We start from the raw sequence: 18,707 nt of genomic DNA, 5'->3' as shown, positions 1-18,707 counted from the left end.
TGTGTATATACACACATGCGTGGTGAAAGGCAGTTTAACTATATTGAAATATTTTAAAATAAACATAAAAACTGATTTTCTCCAAAGAGATTTTCTTTCTAGCCGTCCCAGCAAAATTTATCCCTGTATTTGAATATATCCTTTTTTATTTACATGAATGATTGTTTTATTAATAAAATATCTTAGTAATCTTTCCATATTGGAGCTCATTCTTTTCAATATATCTAGCACGTCACTATATGGATGCATCAACATTTATTTAGTCTGTCCTCTACTGAAAGATATACAGGTTGCTTCCATTTTTTGCAGTTATAATCAGTGTTACAATCAACACCTATATCTATACACACATACATAGTTACGTACACATCATTAGTAAGTAAATACTAAGAGTAGAACTGCTAGATCAAAGGATATGTGATTTTTCAATTGTCAGATAGTGTCAAACTGTCCTTTATAAGCAGGTTGTATCAATTACATCTCCATTAAGAGGTCCTCATTTCATTATTTGTTACAATAATAATGAATTGCCTCATAAAGACATATCAATATAAATGCTGAGAACATGTGCCGCAAAAAGTGATTAAAATAGAGCTAAATTCTGAATTTTAATCTTTTTCTCCAATATAGCATTAAAGAAAAATTTAACTACACACTTATTTCCTTATCTGTAAAAAAGAAATGAGATTGATGTAACTCATGAGGTTATACAATAAATTTAAATGACTGATCTACTAAAAACATATAAATGCTAAATATTCTGCTTTACCTAATATTCTGCAATTCAATCTCTTCAACCATCTCTCATCATGACTACTGTTAATTATTTAAAGTGTCAGTGAAAAATGTATCTCAAAAACAGCAATTTATTACAATTTTCCCACCTTAAAAACAATTGTTTTTTTTAATGAACATAGTTGGGTTTTCTCCCTAATTTAATCATGTTAACTGACCCACTTTGTACTGTCATCCTCTGATGACAAGTTTAATTCAGAAAGGAAAGTGAACTACCATTTTAAATGAACTTAACAATCTTCCTACTATGAACTAAGTAAATGCCTTGCAAAAGCAGCTAGCGTAACTTCCTGGCACTCTTACTTAGAAACAATTTTCTATTATGTGCAATGCTTTCAGAGAGAAGTCCGCTCAAAAAAAAAAAAAAAAAAAAGCACCAGGTTCTTGGAGAATAGTTTCACTGGATTGACACCCACCCCTGGTATGTTTAAAATATTGTTTCACTTCCTTCTGGCCTCTATGGTCTCTGATGAGACATCCACATTCATTCAAATAGTTACTCTATTACTGGTTTTCTGTTTTTTGCTTTCTGTATTTTTTTCTTTGTCTTGTTTTCAGCGATTCCATTATGTTGTTTCTGGGCATGATTTCACTGGGTTTATGCCACTTAAGGTTCAATGAACTTCTTGAGTCTACAAGACAAATTTATGTCTTGCACTAAATTTGGGAAGTTTTCAGCCACTACTTCTTCAAACACTTGTTTCTGTACCATACTCTTTCTTTCTTCCTTCTGGGTGTCTGATGAAACCTAACGTTAGACCTGGTACCATCCCATAGGTCCCTCGAGCTCTTCTCATTATTTTTTTTTTCAACTATTTTTTTCTTTGTTTTTCAGTTTGGATAAATTTCTACTGATCTACTTTGAAGTTCATGGACTGTCATCTCCATCCTGCTATTGTGCTTGTCCAGGGAGTTTTTTGGTATCATATTTTTCAGTTCCAAATTTCCCATTTGGTTTTTCTTTTTCCTATTTCTTTACTGAGACATTCTATATTTCCATTCATTTCAAGAGAGCTCACCCTTAATTGTTGTAGCATATTTATAAAACCTGCTTTAAATCTTTCTCAGATGATTCCCACATCTGTGTCATCTCAGTATTGGTGTCTCATGATTATCTCTGCCCATCTGGGTTAAGGTTTCCCAGGTTCTCCATATGTCAAGGAATTTTGGACTGTATGTTGTACATTTTTAATAACATAAGACTCTGCCAGAAAGCCCGTACACAGCAACGAAGACCCAACGCAGCCAAATAAATAAATAAATAAACAAACAAACAAAGACTGTCTTGCTGAAATCTTAGGGAGAGTGTTGATATTTCTGTTTCAGCAAGCAATTGACTCAGTTAAATTCTGACCCTCTAAGGTACCAATGCCATTTTAGTTTACTTGTCCATGCTTATCCGCACCTTTATTTGTGAACTTAAGTTTTCATTTCTCTTAGGTAAATACCTAGGAATGGGATTACTAGATCACATGGTAAGTGTATATTTAACTTTATAAGAAACCAGTAAACTTCAAAATTTCCACAGTGTTATTTGGATCAGTCCCATATATGTACCACCCACTAGCCAGTCTGGGGCTTAGTTGGTGGTCTATTGGTATTTCAGTACTAAACATCTATATGTGTTCTTTAGGGTCAGATCCACATACACGCCTCTCAAGGATGAGCCTAGGAGTGCATAACAACTTTAAGAAGTCTCTTTCCAAAGCTCCTCTGCAATCTGCCTGGCACTTTGGGTTCTCTGGGATGTTCTTTACTGATCCTCCAGAAATCTGGGGCATAATTTAACCCATTCTGCAGTGTACTTTCTATAAATGGGCTCATGACTTGGTTCAGGCAGCCAGAGCACAGAGGGAAAAAAAAAAAAACCCACAAAAAAACGACAGGAACTACAACTCCTCCAATTGAAGAGGAAGGCTTCTTGTTTTGGAGTTTTAGTTATGCTCCTCTTAGCTGCTGTAGCTGCTTCAGCACTGCTGCCAAAGGACTTCTTGGGGGCTGGGCGGCAGAGAGGGGGAGGGGGAGGGGAGGGGGAGGGGAGGGGAGGGGGAAGGGGAGGGGAGGGGGAGGGGGAGGGACTGATTGATCTCAGCACTCCTGTTGAGCATCTTGCTCTTTAAACCAGAACCAGCAAGTTTTTGGAGTTCTAGCTGTCCATTCTGATGCTCTAGGTTTGGGGTTAGGTCCAGGGATAACAAAGCAAAACAAAACAAAAGAACAGTAAACTCACCGTTGATTCAATGGTACTTAAATTCCTGGTTGTCTTCTCTAACCCGCCTGATACTACTGACTTTTCAGAGTCTGCAAATAGCTACTCCTGTATGCTGTCCAGTTTTTATGGCCGCATTCAGTGGAAGAGACGGGGTATTGTGTGCTTACTCCATCTTACTGGAACCCTTTTTATTATTTTCCACCAAATCTGGGGGGGAGGTTTGGTGCCACTATTTCTTCAAATATTTTTTCTGTCCCTTCTCTCCTTCCTTCCTGTCTGGAACTCTCATTACATCTATGTTGAAATGTCTGACATTGTCCCACAGGTCTCTGAGGCTCTGGCTCTGTCCACTTTTCACAATATGTTTTTTTCTCTCTCTCTTCTTTAGAGTGAATACTTTTTATTGATCTTCAAGTTTTCTCTGACATCTCAAATCTGTTACTGAGCCTATCCAATAACAGATTTATTGGATAAATAAATCCTATCCTATTCATTTCAATTATTGTACTTTTGAAATCTTAAATTTCTATTTCATTCTTCTTTTCTAATTTGTTTCTCTCTTGGGACTCTCTATTAAGTGTTGCTAATATACTGTCCTTTAATTCTTTGAACATATTAAAAACAGCCAATTCAAAGTCTCTGTTAAATCCTACATCAAGCCCACTCACAGTCAGTTTCCACTGACTCTCGTGATTATATGTCATGTTTTCCTAGGTTTTAATTTCTTTTTTTTTTTTTTCACATCCAACAGTTTCTGTTTGAAAATTGAACCTTTAATATATTATGGTAATTCAATTTATTTTATTTTTCAGAGATGCTGGGTCTTTTTTAGTAATTCATCTGGACTTGAACTGAAGAATCAGTTTCCCTACATGGTATGCAGTTGGGACGTCTCTGTTCAGTTTTTTTAATTCTTACTTTTATATTTTAGCCTGGCTTCCTAGTGGGTGTGCCTATGTCTGTATAGCTTAATGGTCAGCCAATGACCTGGGCAATGGTTGTGCTCAAACATCTCAAGCCTGTAAGACGTCCAGCTCTTGCCAGTTGATTTGTGTATAGACTGGGGAATGCATTCAACACTGCAGCCAGTTCTCTAGTCTCCTTTGGGTTGAACTTTTTGGGTCTCCCCTCTCTTGGGTCTCCCCTTCACATACGTAGCTTCCAGTCAACCAGAGCTGTATGGTGAACTTACCTCAGCCCTTCTATGGTTCTCTCATTTCTGGGATTTCTCTATTAAATTTCTTCTGGTCCACTGCTCACCCTAAACCAGGTCCACAGCGTTGAGCTAGCAAGGCAGCAGGTTTTCTCCCTCTCTTTCCATCCGAACCCACCACTCTGTACTTGCAAAGCCACAGGTTTTTGTGCCCCCTCTCACTCCTCCCTTCCCTGAATCAAGTTACTCCCCCACGGCCACCTCTTTGGCAGCAAAGCTGCTGGGTTTCTCAGCTAGTCCCAAGCTGGTAAAGCTTCAGTTTTCATCAGCTGAGGAGGGTGGGGACAGCAGGGCACGCCTGAGGAGGTATCTGGGAAGGGCCTGGGCCAGAAGGCCACAGACTCGCACTGTTCTCACCCCAAGCCCTAACGGTTGTGCAAGATCAATTTTTTTTAACTACGTTTGGTCAATTTCCAATACCCCTAAATGGATGTTTTTGACAATTCTGTCCGGTTTTCTATTTACTTTCTGCAGAGGGAACTGCCAGCCTCTTCATGCCACCATTACCAGAATTCAAGTAATGTTTTTAATTAAAAAGAAAAATCCAAGTTTTAACTCTACTAAACCTTCATCATCACAACTTATTATCAAGTGAAAGATCGTCATGATAATTGGTAATATTGCTTCTAATGAGGCAGCTTTTTAGGATGCTCACTGTGATGTTACTGGAAAACATGGGAAAAAAGAGAAATAGCCTCAATGTTCCTCATCAGGGGAATGCCTAAATCCCCATCCTATGAATAATCTGCAACCGTTAAAAGAACGTGATTTTATATGCACTAACATGTAAAACCCTCCAAAACACATTTTTCTGTGGAAAACAGCAAGTGTCATAAAGATAGTATTGTGTCATATAGAGAGAAATGAAGCACACAAAACTTTATCTTTTCCACAGGTACAAATATGCAAATATACAGGAATCGGTCTGGAAAGATATAAAGCAAAGTATAACAGGTATTACCCCTGGGGAAGGAGCAGAGATTGAAAGAAGGGTTAGTTAAAAGGGCTCTTGGCTCTACCTGGTAATATCTTAAAATTGTTACAAAATTAATATATTTATGCATACCTGTGTAACAAAACAATGACTGAACAAATGAGCTGCTCAAACTATGAACTGTATATCTGGAGAGTCAGTATCATGAAGGTTCCTAGAGGTTTCTGTACAGACTTATAAGGATTAAAGAAAACCACCTTACCTAATAAAATTAAGTAGCCTTATATACAAGATTTCATTAGGCAAAAATGCTTAGCCTCATTTCTCAAGTCATGGATTTGTCTCTCCAAAGATAATCTCCTTATATAGAACACTTCATCCCTTAAATACCTCATGCCTTATGTATTAGTTTGTACTTTTTATCATGGATTTCTTTCCTAGTAAGCCATTTCAGTCCATGTCACATTAAATAATACCTTTTCATAATTTTAACAGGAGCACTTTAAGTGATGAGACTATTTTAATGCCTATAGTTAAGCATTACAATGAATGAAACTCACTAACAATTGCTCTTAATTTTTTACATGTTCATTCCACAAATCAGATATTTTTTTCCCATTTTTACCTTAATCACGACCTTTATAAATTTCAAAACAAAGCCTCCAAGCCACTGGGGGAATAAATGAAAACAACTTACCTTCCACTGTTAGCCATGCACACACACAATGAAAACTGTAGTTTCTGCATGTAGCTCCAGGGTATTTGGTATGAGATGACTAAGAATTTCTATATCGATTCTTGATAAATATTTATCAGGCTAGAGGACTCTTCTTCTCTCTTATAATACTGTATTACTCTCACAACTGTAAAATGACAAAATAGACCATCTTTTCTATTTGTACTAAGTGACTGAGGAAGAATTTCTTACTACTGCTGCTTTAAGGAGCCCCTTTTGTAAAAGCTCTTTTAGGCTTTTCTGCTCATGTAACACACCCACACACGCTAATTTAATCAAAGCCATCAAGTGGTGTCAGTATAAAAGTCTTAAATCCCTTACTCTTTACAACTCCTCCATCATTGAATCAAGCCTGCATACCACTGTTATTACATTTTCCTACATTTTCTATCCCATTTCAGTCTCAAAAAATTGCCGTAAGCTGGAGGGTATAAGTATTATCTCCATCTTAAAGATGAGAAAAATGAGGCCCCAAAAGTTTAAGAGACTGACCAGCGATAAGTCAATAGGTTAAAAAAATATGTACATCGTATTTACATATAATAAATGTAAATGATTGGCCCCAAACCATGCTCATCTTTCCCAGCTGTAATCACAGATTATTTCCCATATATGATCCCTCTACAAAACAATCTCAATATTTTCCCTAAACAGAAAGAAGGAAAATGTCCAAGCGACTGAAAGGATAACAAATCAGAACGTTTTGCAAGGGACTGGCCAAAAGCACAGGGATATGATGACATGAGTTCTGTCACTGAGGGCTTGCATTTCAACAAGTGGCAGATATGAAGAAAACTCATGAAACAATTCAGTTTGGTCACTGGAGAGAACGCTGGGCATGAGAAAACGCAGTTCCTAGTCCCAGTCTTGCCACTATGCAGTATGACTTTATTATGATTTTAGCCCTGAAAGAGTAGACACAAATTTCTACTGGTCAACACCAGCCATCTCTCATCATTTCTACTGCCATGCCAAGTGTTTGGACACAGTAATGGAATCAGAAATATCCTTGTGAAACTTGGAAGCAGTTGCAAAGTTCAGGAAGATGGAAGAAAATGAGTTGCCAGTACTAACATGCTCAGGAGCAGCAGATGACTAAAATAAATGCCTGCAAGAACAACAGATGACTGAAATAAAACTCCAGGTTAATAGTCAGAAATGGCCATTAGAAACTCTCTGAAGTCAGGGATGCTGGATGCTACAGATCAACAGTGGGTTAAGATACTTCTCTCACCACTCCATTTTATTCTCTCCTTCTCCCTGAACTGTGAAAGATAAAACAGTCATGGAATCAAATGTATGTATTGAAATCTGAAGAAAAAAAAATTAAATATAAAACATTTCCTTTTCTTGCAAATTACCAACCTTCTTTTTTCTCTCATATTCTTTGCTTAAAGTAATCTTTTAGGGTTAAAACCAATTATCAAGAATTCAAGAAATGCTGAAGGAAGAGTGATAACAGGTACAGATTTTAATTATGTCACTCTACATTATGTAATTCCAAAAAAAGATTATAATGTCTAACAAACGAAGTCAAGATCCAAAGGGAATACATACATTCATAATTAATTTTCCTATTTTCCTAATTATTTTTAAATACAAACATCTGGTTAAACAAGCAGAAAGAATGGTTTCCCAGCATTCATTAAGTATTTCATATTTGTTCCCTGTTTCTCTTTGTTAAATGATTACCTCTCTAAGAACAAGAGCTTTCTCTTCCATTATAGCTCCCAGTAGAGAGCCTTGTATATAATAGGTACTCAACAAATGTTTAATAAGTGTTTAACTAACGCTCTGAATTATTTTTCCTTTATATTACCTAGCTTTCAGCTCTGATTGGGGATAAAATTTTGTATAATCAGCAACTGACACATACCAAAGTAAAATACAAAGTCACTTGGGGATTAGTTTGAGTTTGAAATAGCACCAGTATGCCAAAGGAACCAACTCTTGTTAATTTCTTGTGCTAACAATGAAGAGGTCTAAAGAAAAATTCAAATTGAAGCAAAGCATGGATGGCTGTAGTGGCTCTTAGAGCAAACAACCTTCTTTCGGAAGGGAAAGCTGATGGGTGTTCTTCATCACAGATCCTTTTACCCAAGGTATAATTAAGAATTAAAAATAAACGTGGTTAGAAAGCAGAAACCCTTCTCTCCGACAGGCTCCAACATTTTGGCATATTTGGATTTGACAAAATTAAGTGTCAAGCTTGAAAGAATATTAAACACAAAAACAAAAGTAAAATGAACAAATATTTTTATTCAAGAGGACAAATATCAGTATTTCCAGGTTAAAATAAACTGAATTCATCTATTTTTGCTCTCACCTAAAATCTCTCTAAAATGTAACAAAGATGTATGTATGTAATTTTATTTTATTTTTAAAGGCATAAGTTTACAAAGATGTGGAGAATTAGAGATAAATTGACTTTGGAAGCTGTAAAACACAGGGATAAAGGATTAACTGATTTAGCAGACCCAAGAGGTCAAACTCTAAACAAGCTACAGGAAAAGCAGAAAATCATTTCATTTACAAAACAAAATCTTCCAGGGGCTTCCCTGGTGGCATAGTGGTTGAGAGTCTGCCTGCCAATGCAGGGGACACGCGTTCGAGCCCTGGTCTGGGAAGATCCCACATGCCGCGGAGCAACTAGGCCCGTGAGCCACAACTACTGAGCCTGCGCATCTGGAGCCTGTGCTCCTCAACAAGAGAGACCGCGACAGTGAAAGGCCCGCGCACCGTGATGAAGAGTGGCCCCTGCTTGCCGCAACTAGAGAAAGCCCGCGCACGAAACGAAGACCCAACACAGTCAAAAATAAATAAATAAATAATCCTTAAAAAAAAACCAACAAAAAAACCCAAAATCTTCCAAAGACTGAGGAATTAGCAGCCCAAGGTACATGAAGTGAGGGGAACTACAATGAGGAGACTCAGATAATATTAGGTCAGTATTCATTAGCTGATCCCTTAGTAAACCGTAGTTACCTTTCTCCATTCCTGTATTTTTATTTTCTTGAAGTTAATATTTATTTGCTTAGTTTTTCATATATACTACTTATCAGTAATTCAACCCCACCCTCCTTTCAGGGTACTTGCTGCCCCTCACCCTCACCCATGCAGGACTGAAAACTAGGGGTTGATCTGGAGAGAGTAAGGTAAGAAGTGTCACTGGACAAAGGACAATGAAATCATATGGAAAACAGGATTACTGAATGATGAGACAAACCTTCCACCTGCTTCTCCCTCTTGACTATCAAAAGCCTTTACCCTTCACATCTTTACCTTCCAGGCAGATGTGAAGAATCTTCTCTAGAGAATATGACCAGCCTAAGTGGAAAGACATAGACATCAAGATCAGGCATTACCCCCAAACAATCCAGTCACAGAATGGCTACAGTGAAGCTCATACATGCACACAGAGTTCCATGGTTTTAGTTCTCTGCTGTTAAGAATGAGCTACTGCACTTTGTGTCTTTGTGTTACATTTTGGTAACTGCAGTATTTCAAACTTTTTCATTATCTGTTACAAATATAAAACTTTAATGGATGAGGAGTTGCTCCTTAAGGATGAGCAAAGAAAGTGGTTTCTTAAGATGGACTCTGCTCCCGGTGAAGATTCTGTGAAGGCTGTTGAAATGACAACAAAGGATTTTAAATATTATATAATCTTAGTTGATAAAGCAGCGACAGGGATTGAGAGGACTGACTCCAATTGTGAAAGCACTTCTACTGTGGGTAAACTGCTGTCAAATGCACTGCATGCTACAGAGAAAGGGTTCATGAAGGGCAGACTCCATCAATGGGGCAAACTTCATGGCTGTCTTATTTTAAGAAACTGCCATGGCCACTGTGATCAGTCAGCAGCCATCAACATTGAGGCAAGACTCTCCACCAGCAAGAAAATTACACCTCGCTGACGGCTCAGATGATGGTTAGCATGTTTTAGCAATAAAGTATTTCTTTATTAAGATATGTAGGCATAATGCCATTGCACACTTACTAGACTACAGTATAGTGTAAACGTAACTTTTATATGCACTGGGAAACCAAAAAATCCATGTGACTCACCTTGTGATATTTGCTTTATTGTGATGATCTGGAACTGAACCCGCAATATATCCAAGGTCTGTGATGGATTTATATACTGAGAGCATAACTATATTGTGCTGGTCAGTCTGTCATCAAGGCAATCTGAAATGCTGTCCTAAAATTTTTTTTTTAATTTATTTTTTATTTATATTATTTATTTTCAGCTGTGTTGGGTCTTCGTTGCTGCGCACGGGCTTTCTCTAGTTGCAGGGAGCGGGGGCTACTCTTCGTTGTGATGTGCAGTCTTCTCATTGCTGTGGCTTCTCTTGTTGCAGAGCACAGGCTCTAGGCGTGTGGGCTTCAGTAGTTGTGGCATGCAGGCTCAGTAGTTATGGCTCACGGGCTCTAGAGCGCGGGCTCAGTGGTTGTGGCGCACGGGCTTAGCTGCTCCGCGGCATGTGGGATCCTCCCGGACCAGGGCTCGAACCCGTGTCACCTGCATTGGCAGGCGGATTCTTAACCACTGTGCCACCAGGGAAGTCCTAAAAATATTTTAAAAATGATCCTTTTATAGAGAAATATAAGGAGACTGAACCTATCAGACATTAAAATATATTTTAAGGCTGTGTTAATCAAAACAGGGTAGTACTCATTCAGGTAGAAATGGGAAGATCAGTGGAACTAAACAGAGGATGGCTAATCAAAATAACAGTGAGATACTAATGTTAACCAAAGAGAAATGCAGAGGTCAAAAACTCTGTTTGGTAACAGAGTTGGGGGTACACACTGGGGCAGCTTCTACATAAACTAAAAAGTATGTATCTTCAAGGATTTTCAATGCTACATCGTTTATAAAAGCAAAAGACTAGAAATATGGGCTTCCCTGGTGGTGCAGTGGTTGAAAATCCGCCTGCCAATGCAGGGGACATGGGTTCGAGCCCTGGTCTGGGAAGATCCCACATGCCGCAGAGCAACTGGGCCTGTGAGCCACAACTACTGAGCCTGCGCGTCTGGAGCCTGTGCTCCGCAACAAGAGAGGCCGCGACAGTAAGAGGCCCACGCACCGCGATGAAGAGTGGCCCTCGCTTGCCGCAACTAGAGAAAGCCCTCGCACAGAAACGAAGACCCAAAAAAACAGCCAAAAAAAAAAAAGACTAGAAATAATCTGGCTAAATAAGTCATAATATATATACTCATAGTATGTATGCTCAGTTATAATATATATACTTGTGGAAAGAATGGGCTGTATTCATGTTTACAGAAATGAAACATCTACAGTTAAAAAAAAAAAAAGTGAGTATACCAGGCTCCCATTTGTTTAAGAAAAGAAGGTGGGGAAGGAGTAATACACACACTTACATATTTATATATGCTTTTGTGTGTTTATAAAATATTTATGTAAGAACATATAAGAAAACAAGTGGTTGACGTGGGAAACAGATGTGAAGTAGAAAATCTGACTTCTTATTATATATCTCTTTCTACTCTTACTTGTTTTTAACTGGGTACTTTTTTTTTTTTGGTTAAAAGTTTTTTAAGGAAAGGAAAAAAACAAACCTGATTCTTTATGTTCCTAAGGGTACATAAATGTTAAATGCATTAAAAGTCATGCTTATTTAAAAAAAAAAAAAAAAAAGAATGAGCTACTGATATTAACCTTGGGATCTCAGATGCTGAGTGACAGAGACCAGAATAAACAAACAGGTAAAATCTACTTGTAATAATAAAACTGTTCAAGGCTAAAGGAAACAATCATTAAAATCCTCAGAGAAATATGAAAACATTGTATTCATCAAACTAGAACAAGACTGCTGTAGGAGAGGAACATCCAGGGGAAACAAAAGAGCTTCTAAAATAAAAATGCAAAAGTAGAAATAAAAAATGCAATATAAATCATGGAAGATAAATTTGGGGAAATACCAAAAAAAGTAGAAAAGTACAGAGGTAGAAAGATAGAAGAGAAAAAAGTCAGAGGACTAATAGAGAGCATCTAAATAAGAGGAATTATTTAGAAAGAAGAATATACAAAACAGAAGGGAGAAAAACATTAATGAAACACTTAATATTTTCCAGAACTGAAAGCGGTAAGTTGCTAGACTAAATGGGGCATACAGCACCCAGTGAAATAGATGAAAACAGAGGTATACTAAGACACGTCATTGTGAAATTTCAGAACACTAGAGACAAAGGAAAAAAACCACAATCACATATCAAGAATTAGGAATCAAAGTCCTTTTGAACTTTTCAATGATGACACCTAAAAATAAAAGACGATGAAATGATGCATCTAAAAACATTTCCACCCTAAAATTCTTTACCCTGCCAAACTATCAATCAAGTGTGAGGACAGTTAAAATTAATTTTCAGACTTGCTTATAAGGTTTCATAAAACTAATCTACCACAAACACTTTTTCTTAGAAAGATTAAAAAAAAAAAAAAAAAAAGACATGCTGCCCTCTGAGCATGTAACAAAGGGGCAAAATAGAAAAGGGGAAGATATGAGATAAAGGAACTAGAAGACGCAATCCATGAGAAAGGCAAAAGTGACTCTCAGGAAGATGGTGACAAGTGTGTATCAGGTATCGAGAATAATGAGTCTATCCTGGACAGTGAGAAGGTCCCAGGAGCAACCTCTTCAAGAAAATCAAGTTGATAAACTTGGATAAACATACTGAAAGGTGAATTAAAAAACTAGCAGAGATTTTGGGGGTTGAATTATTGATAAGCAGTATATATGGAAAACTCAGCAAACAATTATTAACTCCAAGAAAATAAAAACACAGGAATGGAAAAGGTAACTACAATTTACTATGGGTCAATTAATAAATACTGATTTAATAAAAATATTAATATAATTATGTTGGGAGAATTGAGGGATCAGAAGTGTGTGTATATATATATAGAGAGAGAGAAGGTAGGGGTAGAGTGGAAAAAAGAGCTAAATCCTCATCTTCCATAACGGTTAATACTGAACAATCAAGAAATCAGCCACATAAGTATACCATAAATGATATGGAGCTCAGTGCCAAAAGAATCAGCTAAAAATTTCAAAGTAGTAGCCTCTAGGCATCAAGAAATAGAGATAAAGAGCAAGACAGTCTTTGATCTGTACATGCATTAACAATTTTAATATGAAAACCTACCCAAAAATATGCCTCTTGTGCATAAACAGTAACCAATTTGAACAAAGAAAGATCAGAATTACAACTGTTCTTGCAGAGTTAAAAACAAACAGGACTTTTTCTTTGAAGGCGAAAAAGCCTGGAAACACCAAGTCACCTTTGGATGATATGCTTCAGTAAATTCTTCTTTGTATATATTATGATATGAAATGTATTTCAGTAAAACATTCCATTAAAATATAACATTTAAAATCAATATTTAAAAACCTATAAAGAATATTTTTAATCTTCAAAAGATATGTATTTTCTCTGCATTCATAAGTGTACAGATATAACTTTAACAAAAGGAAACTTTTTAATCAATCTTATTTAATTCATCATAAAACTGCTTCTTCTATTTACTGCCATGTTTATCTAGTTTTAACCCAAATCATTTTCCTTAATTCACATACCACTAATTCCACTCCAACTAGGAACTGGGGCTCAAAAATCACTGATTTGTAATCAAATACAATTCAGATTATAGTACTGTTATACTAAAATGACACAGATCTCTCTATGTAAAAATATTTTATAAGCTACTAGAATTAGCTATCAATTTCAAATATTCTTATCTCACTCAACACTCTCAGGCTGTTGTTCACTTCTACTTATATCAGCCTTTAAAGCACTGAGCAAAACATTACATAAAAGTAAGTACAAGGCACTGCATTAAAAATAAGCACAATAATATATTATTGACAGTGAAAAAGAAGAAGGAAACATTCTCTTCTCCAAGGTATAATGCCACTCAACTAGGTCTCCTGGGCAGGAATGCTCAAGTAAGAAGACAGGCGAACACAGTCTCCCCACATAGGAAGTCCATGTATGGAATGTCAAACATAATCTACAATATTAGAAAACTTCATTCTATACGTCCAGATGGAAACCCTGCATAGAATAGCCTTACTAATTATTTTAAAAGTTTTAGAAATTTAGAAAGCCCAAAGAAGTTCTACCTCGGTGAGAGCAGCTATATCCTATCCAAAATGAAGAGATTATTTTAGGCTTTAACCTCACATTTCTTATTTGGAAGACTTTCTGGTTGTAAGAAACTTGAGGAACATGCAATATGTTCAAAGTGGTGAAAGAACACTCTAAATAGATAAAATGACAACTGAATCCTGGTACTATTTTAGTCTTTTTCTCATTGCAATTTTCCTTATGGCAAGCATAAACACTAGACACAACTGGATATCCTTGCCAGCCCTTCAGTTCTAGCAGCTAAGGAGCTGGATACCATGTTTTGAGAACACTGGTAACAAAATGAACTAGAAATGTGGTAATTTGTGTCTCTCATAAATGTTTAAAAGGTTACATAAAAATATTGTTTCAAATATTGCAGGAAGTTTTTACAAGTCCTTTTCTGTAATGACAGCTTTCTGCTTTAACAGAATTTTCTTCATATGTTTTGGTTTGATAAAATTGCATTAATGGTGTAGTTACCTTAAGACTCAGTGAAAAGATTCACCCACTAGCCTGGCTACAGCTTGCCTGCACTCATTTCAATAAATGTAGCCCTAGACAAAATTATCTGGGAATCAAGTTTGTCTTCATCTCCCCTCACTTCTGATTTCCACAGCTCTTTCCTTCCTTTCAGTGCCCTCCTTCCTATTCTCATCCCCAGCTTTTTCAATATGCTCAAACTTCCTTATTTCCCCCCAAACCAGCAAAGTCCCAAATACTGCTTCACACTTCTATTACTTGCCCCTTGGTTCTCTCACATTCTCTATTTCAAACATTTACTACCCTAGTCAGCAGACGATTTTGTCAGATGGGAAACAAAAAGAGGCTATCATTTATGATTTACTGAAATTCCCCTCCACTTGTAGAATCAACTGTTTCAGCTCCGTTCCTTACCTCTTTTCCCTCAAATCTCACAAGAAAATATGCCCCTAGTCCTCTACAAAGCTGCTGTCTGTGTGATGAATCAAGTCCCTCCCACCCACTGTAGGACCATGACCCATGGGTTATCCCTCTCCTGTAACTTCAGTATTTTTTCTTCATTTGTAACTCCCACATTTTTAAGTTTTAATATCTTCCTCATCTCTCAGTAATGATATTTTAAATCTCCATTTTGAACCCCATTTCACTTTTTTAAGAACAAATTATTTAATTTATTTATTTTTGGCTGCATTGGGTCTTTGTTGCTGCGCGCAGGCTTTTCTCTAGTTGCGGCGAGCGGGGGCTACTCTTCATTGCGGTGCGCGGGCTTCTCATTGTGGTGGCTTCTCTTGTTGCGGAGCACGGGCTCTAGGTGCGTGGGCTTCAGTAGTTGTGGCTCGCGGGCTCTAGAGCTCAGGCTCAGTAGTTGTGGCGCACGGGCTTAGCTGCTCGGTGGCATGTGGGATCTTCCTGGACCAGGGCTAGAACCCCGTGTCCCCTGCACTGCCAGGGGGATTCTTAACCACTTGCGTCACCAGGGAAGCCCCCCATTTCACTTTTAAGTCACACCCTCCTCTCTCTCCTTTTCCCCATCACAGCTACTAAGCTTCTTTAAAGAGTAGTTCACCCTGGGCATCTTTTCTTCAGTTCTCCACCTTCCCATTCAGCCTCCGCTATCTGGCTTCCCTAGCCACCACTCTCCTCCAACTTCCTAACTATGTTTAGGAATAAGCTAACTGAAAAATCAAGCACATATTCTGTCCACATTCTGCCTGAGGGCAGGCTGTCACTCCTGTTGGTGTTCCTCAGATCTTCATTCTTTTCTTGAATGATATTTACTTCAAGGGCTTCAACCAGTTTCTATCTGAATATGATTTTCAAATCTTAGTTACAGCAGTCACTTTTCCCCCAACTGCCTTCTTAATGTATTGTACTTTCCCCGGGAACCCCAAAGATGGTGCCTTTAATTTATCATTTTCAAAACTAGTCACTCACCCTAACTAGAGATTCTAGCTCTTGTTATTATGACATCACCATCCACCCATTCTCCAAAGCTTAAAATCTCAGAATCATCTGATTTTTAAAAATTCTCCCTAACCTAGACATCAAATTCTCCTCCAAATCCTTCTCATTCTACTACACAAAAGTCTCAAAAATTCATCCTCATCACAATTTCCAGCCTCTGAGCTTTGGTTTAGAGTTTTTATCTTCTCTTGTCTAGACTATTTTAAAAGGCTCTTAACTGGTCTACTGATCTCTAATCTTTCCCCACCCTGGTCCTGGCTCCGTGCTGTGTCCAGAAGCATCCTTGTTAAAGTACAGAGCTCATCCTGAGAAAAGCTAGATCTACAGAGTTTTGTTTTTTTTAAACAGCTCAAATAGTGCTGTTCCTAATTTGCTCTCACAATGCAGTAGCCCTGCTTTTAATACATTTTTCCTGACCTAACCACTAATTAATAAAGCAGTTTAAAGCTCCATTGGTTTTTTTATAAGAAAATATGTAGTATTATAACTGAACCAACAGAATTGTCTGAAAGTGTTTTTATACAATAAGCACTAATAAACGTGAAATATGACTATAGCGTCACTGCCAGATTGTATTAAATATACAAATTTGAATCTTTTTTTAGTATCCCCCAAACTAGATTATTTTAGAGTAAATTTCATTGGTAGTTTTTTCAAGATAACACTTATTTTTCACATGCACTTATAAAAATATGTAGAATTCAAAACCGATCCAATGGTAAAGTGGTTTTTAAATTCAGCCATGATGGTGGTAATAGAAGAAAAGTACATAATCTTAAGTAACTGACTCAAAATCCAACTCTCGTACCCCTGGCGGCTATCATTTTACTCTAAGCCACCACCATCTCTTGCTCATTTACTTCAGTAGTCATTCAGTTGCTCCCCTGCTTTCACTCTAGTTCTCAACAATATTCTCCAGATTGGCTAGAACCATCATTTAAAACATAAACAGATTTTGTTACTCTTGTGCTAAAACCGTCCAAAGGCTTCCCACTGCACTTAGAAAAACATCCGAACTCCTGACCATGACCTACAGAGCCTTCATGATTTGGCACTCTGTGTGTCCCTCTGAGTTCATCTGCTACAACTCTCTCCCCGTGGTCCGCTCATCTCTAGTCACACTGGCCTTCCTTCTGTTCTTCAAACATGCCCAGTTTATTTCCCATTTCTCATCTCCCATCTTTACCATCTTCTGTTCTCTCTGCTTGAAATGATCTTCCCAGATACCCACATGCATATCCTTATTCTCTTTATTTTTGTTTCAGTATAAATGTCACCGCCCCAGAAAGTGAACCCTAACACCCAGTCTAAACAAGCTCCTCTCCCTGACATACATCCTCAGTCATTCTCCCTCCTATGGGTTCTATTTTCATCCTAGGGCTCATCTGAAAGTATCTTTGCTTGTTGCCTGTCTCCCTTGCTAGAAATTCACTCATTGTTCTGTCTCCTCCAGCACTGGACAGTGCCTTGACACATGGACGGCATTCAGATATTCATCAACCAATTAACAAATATATGCTAATGTCTCTCAAAGCTCTATCTCCTGAGCTTCAGATGATATTTTCTTGTCTAATCACTGTAAAGATATCCCACAGACACAATGAACTCAACATGCCCAAAACTCATCAAATTACTTCTTAAATCTGGTCACCTTCCAGTATTCCCTATCTCAATTAATGGCACCCAGGTAAACCTGTTCAATTTCCTTTATTCCTGCTACCTAATCTGCCACCAAGACCTTTCAATCTGTTATCTTGCATATCTTACAAACACATCCCTTTTTCGTTATCTCCACTGTCACTTCCTTAGCTCATACTCTCATCCTCTCTCATCTTAACTTCTAACACCTTCTACTTATTTTTGTTACTTCATCTATCCCCAGTACCACCATCAGAGTGAGCTTTCTAAAATACAAATATGACCATGTTTCCTCCTGGTTAAAATCATTCACTTGCTCCCCATCACCTATAAAATTCCAATTACTTAACATGGCATAAGGGTCATATGAGGCATAAGGATCTTATATTCCCCCCTTTAACTGTTCAAACATCCTCTCTTGCTCCCCCTTAAAGGGGCCCTTTTAATTCCAGCCACACCAAGCCATTTGCTATCCATAAACCTATTGCTTCATACTGCTGTGATTTTATCTTAATGGTCTCAAATGAAGCCTTTCCTGACCCATCCTAGAAGATTTAGAACATACAGCACTTACTGAATAGTACAGTTGATCCTCATTATTCACGGATTCTGTATTTATGAATTCACCCACTTGTTAAAATTTACCTTTAGCCTCAAAGTCAATACTCATAGTGCTTTTGTTGTCATATGCAGACACAGAGCAGCAAAAACAACATGCCCAGTGTGTGCATCCCCAGCTTAGGTCCAATTAGGCAACACTCTGCCTTGTTGTTTCAGCTCTCACACCAAAAACAAGTATCCTTTTCATGGTTTATTTAGTGTCATGTTTTTCACATTTTTGTGCTTTTTTCATGGTGATTTCACTGTCTGAAATGTCCCCCAAGCATAGTGCTTAAGTGCTGTCCAGTGTTCCTAAGCACAAAGAAGTAGGGTGATGTACCTTACAGAGAAAATACAAGTGTCTGATGAGCTTCCTTCAGGCATGAAATTATAGTGCTGTTGGCCATTCAATGTTAATGAATCAACTATATATATCTCAAGGTGTCTTTAAACAGAAACACACATAAAGCAAGGTTAT

At 37.6% G+C, this 18,707-nt stretch overlaps 1 protein-coding gene across 7 annotated transcripts in view; it reads right to left on the bottom strand.

Moving 5' to 3' along the window:
- Positions 1-18,707, bottom strand: part of PALS2 (protein associated with LIN7 2, MAGUK p55 family member) — a 111,172-nt gene that overhangs the window by 72,723 nt on the left and 19,742 nt on the right. Inside the window, exon 1 of one of the 7 annotated variants that reach the window (XM_082471912.1) lies at positions 5,852-15,412. The exons of the other annotated variants lie outside the window; for them this stretch is intronic. The gene's annotated coding sequence lies outside the window, so the exon portion shown is untranslated. Of the gene's footprint in view, positions 1-5,851; positions 15,413-18,707 lie in introns of those variants that run through there. 7 annotated transcript variants of the gene reach the window in all.

Source organism: Balaenoptera physalus (assembly GCF_965194825.1).
Source record: "Balaenoptera physalus genome assembly, chromosome: 8".
Lineage (NCBI taxonomy): Eukaryota > Metazoa > Chordata > Mammalia > Artiodactyla > Balaenopteridae > Balaenoptera > Balaenoptera physalus.
Note: the sequence above shows the minus strand (reverse complement) of the source record. Positions and strands in the feature narration are given on the sequence as shown.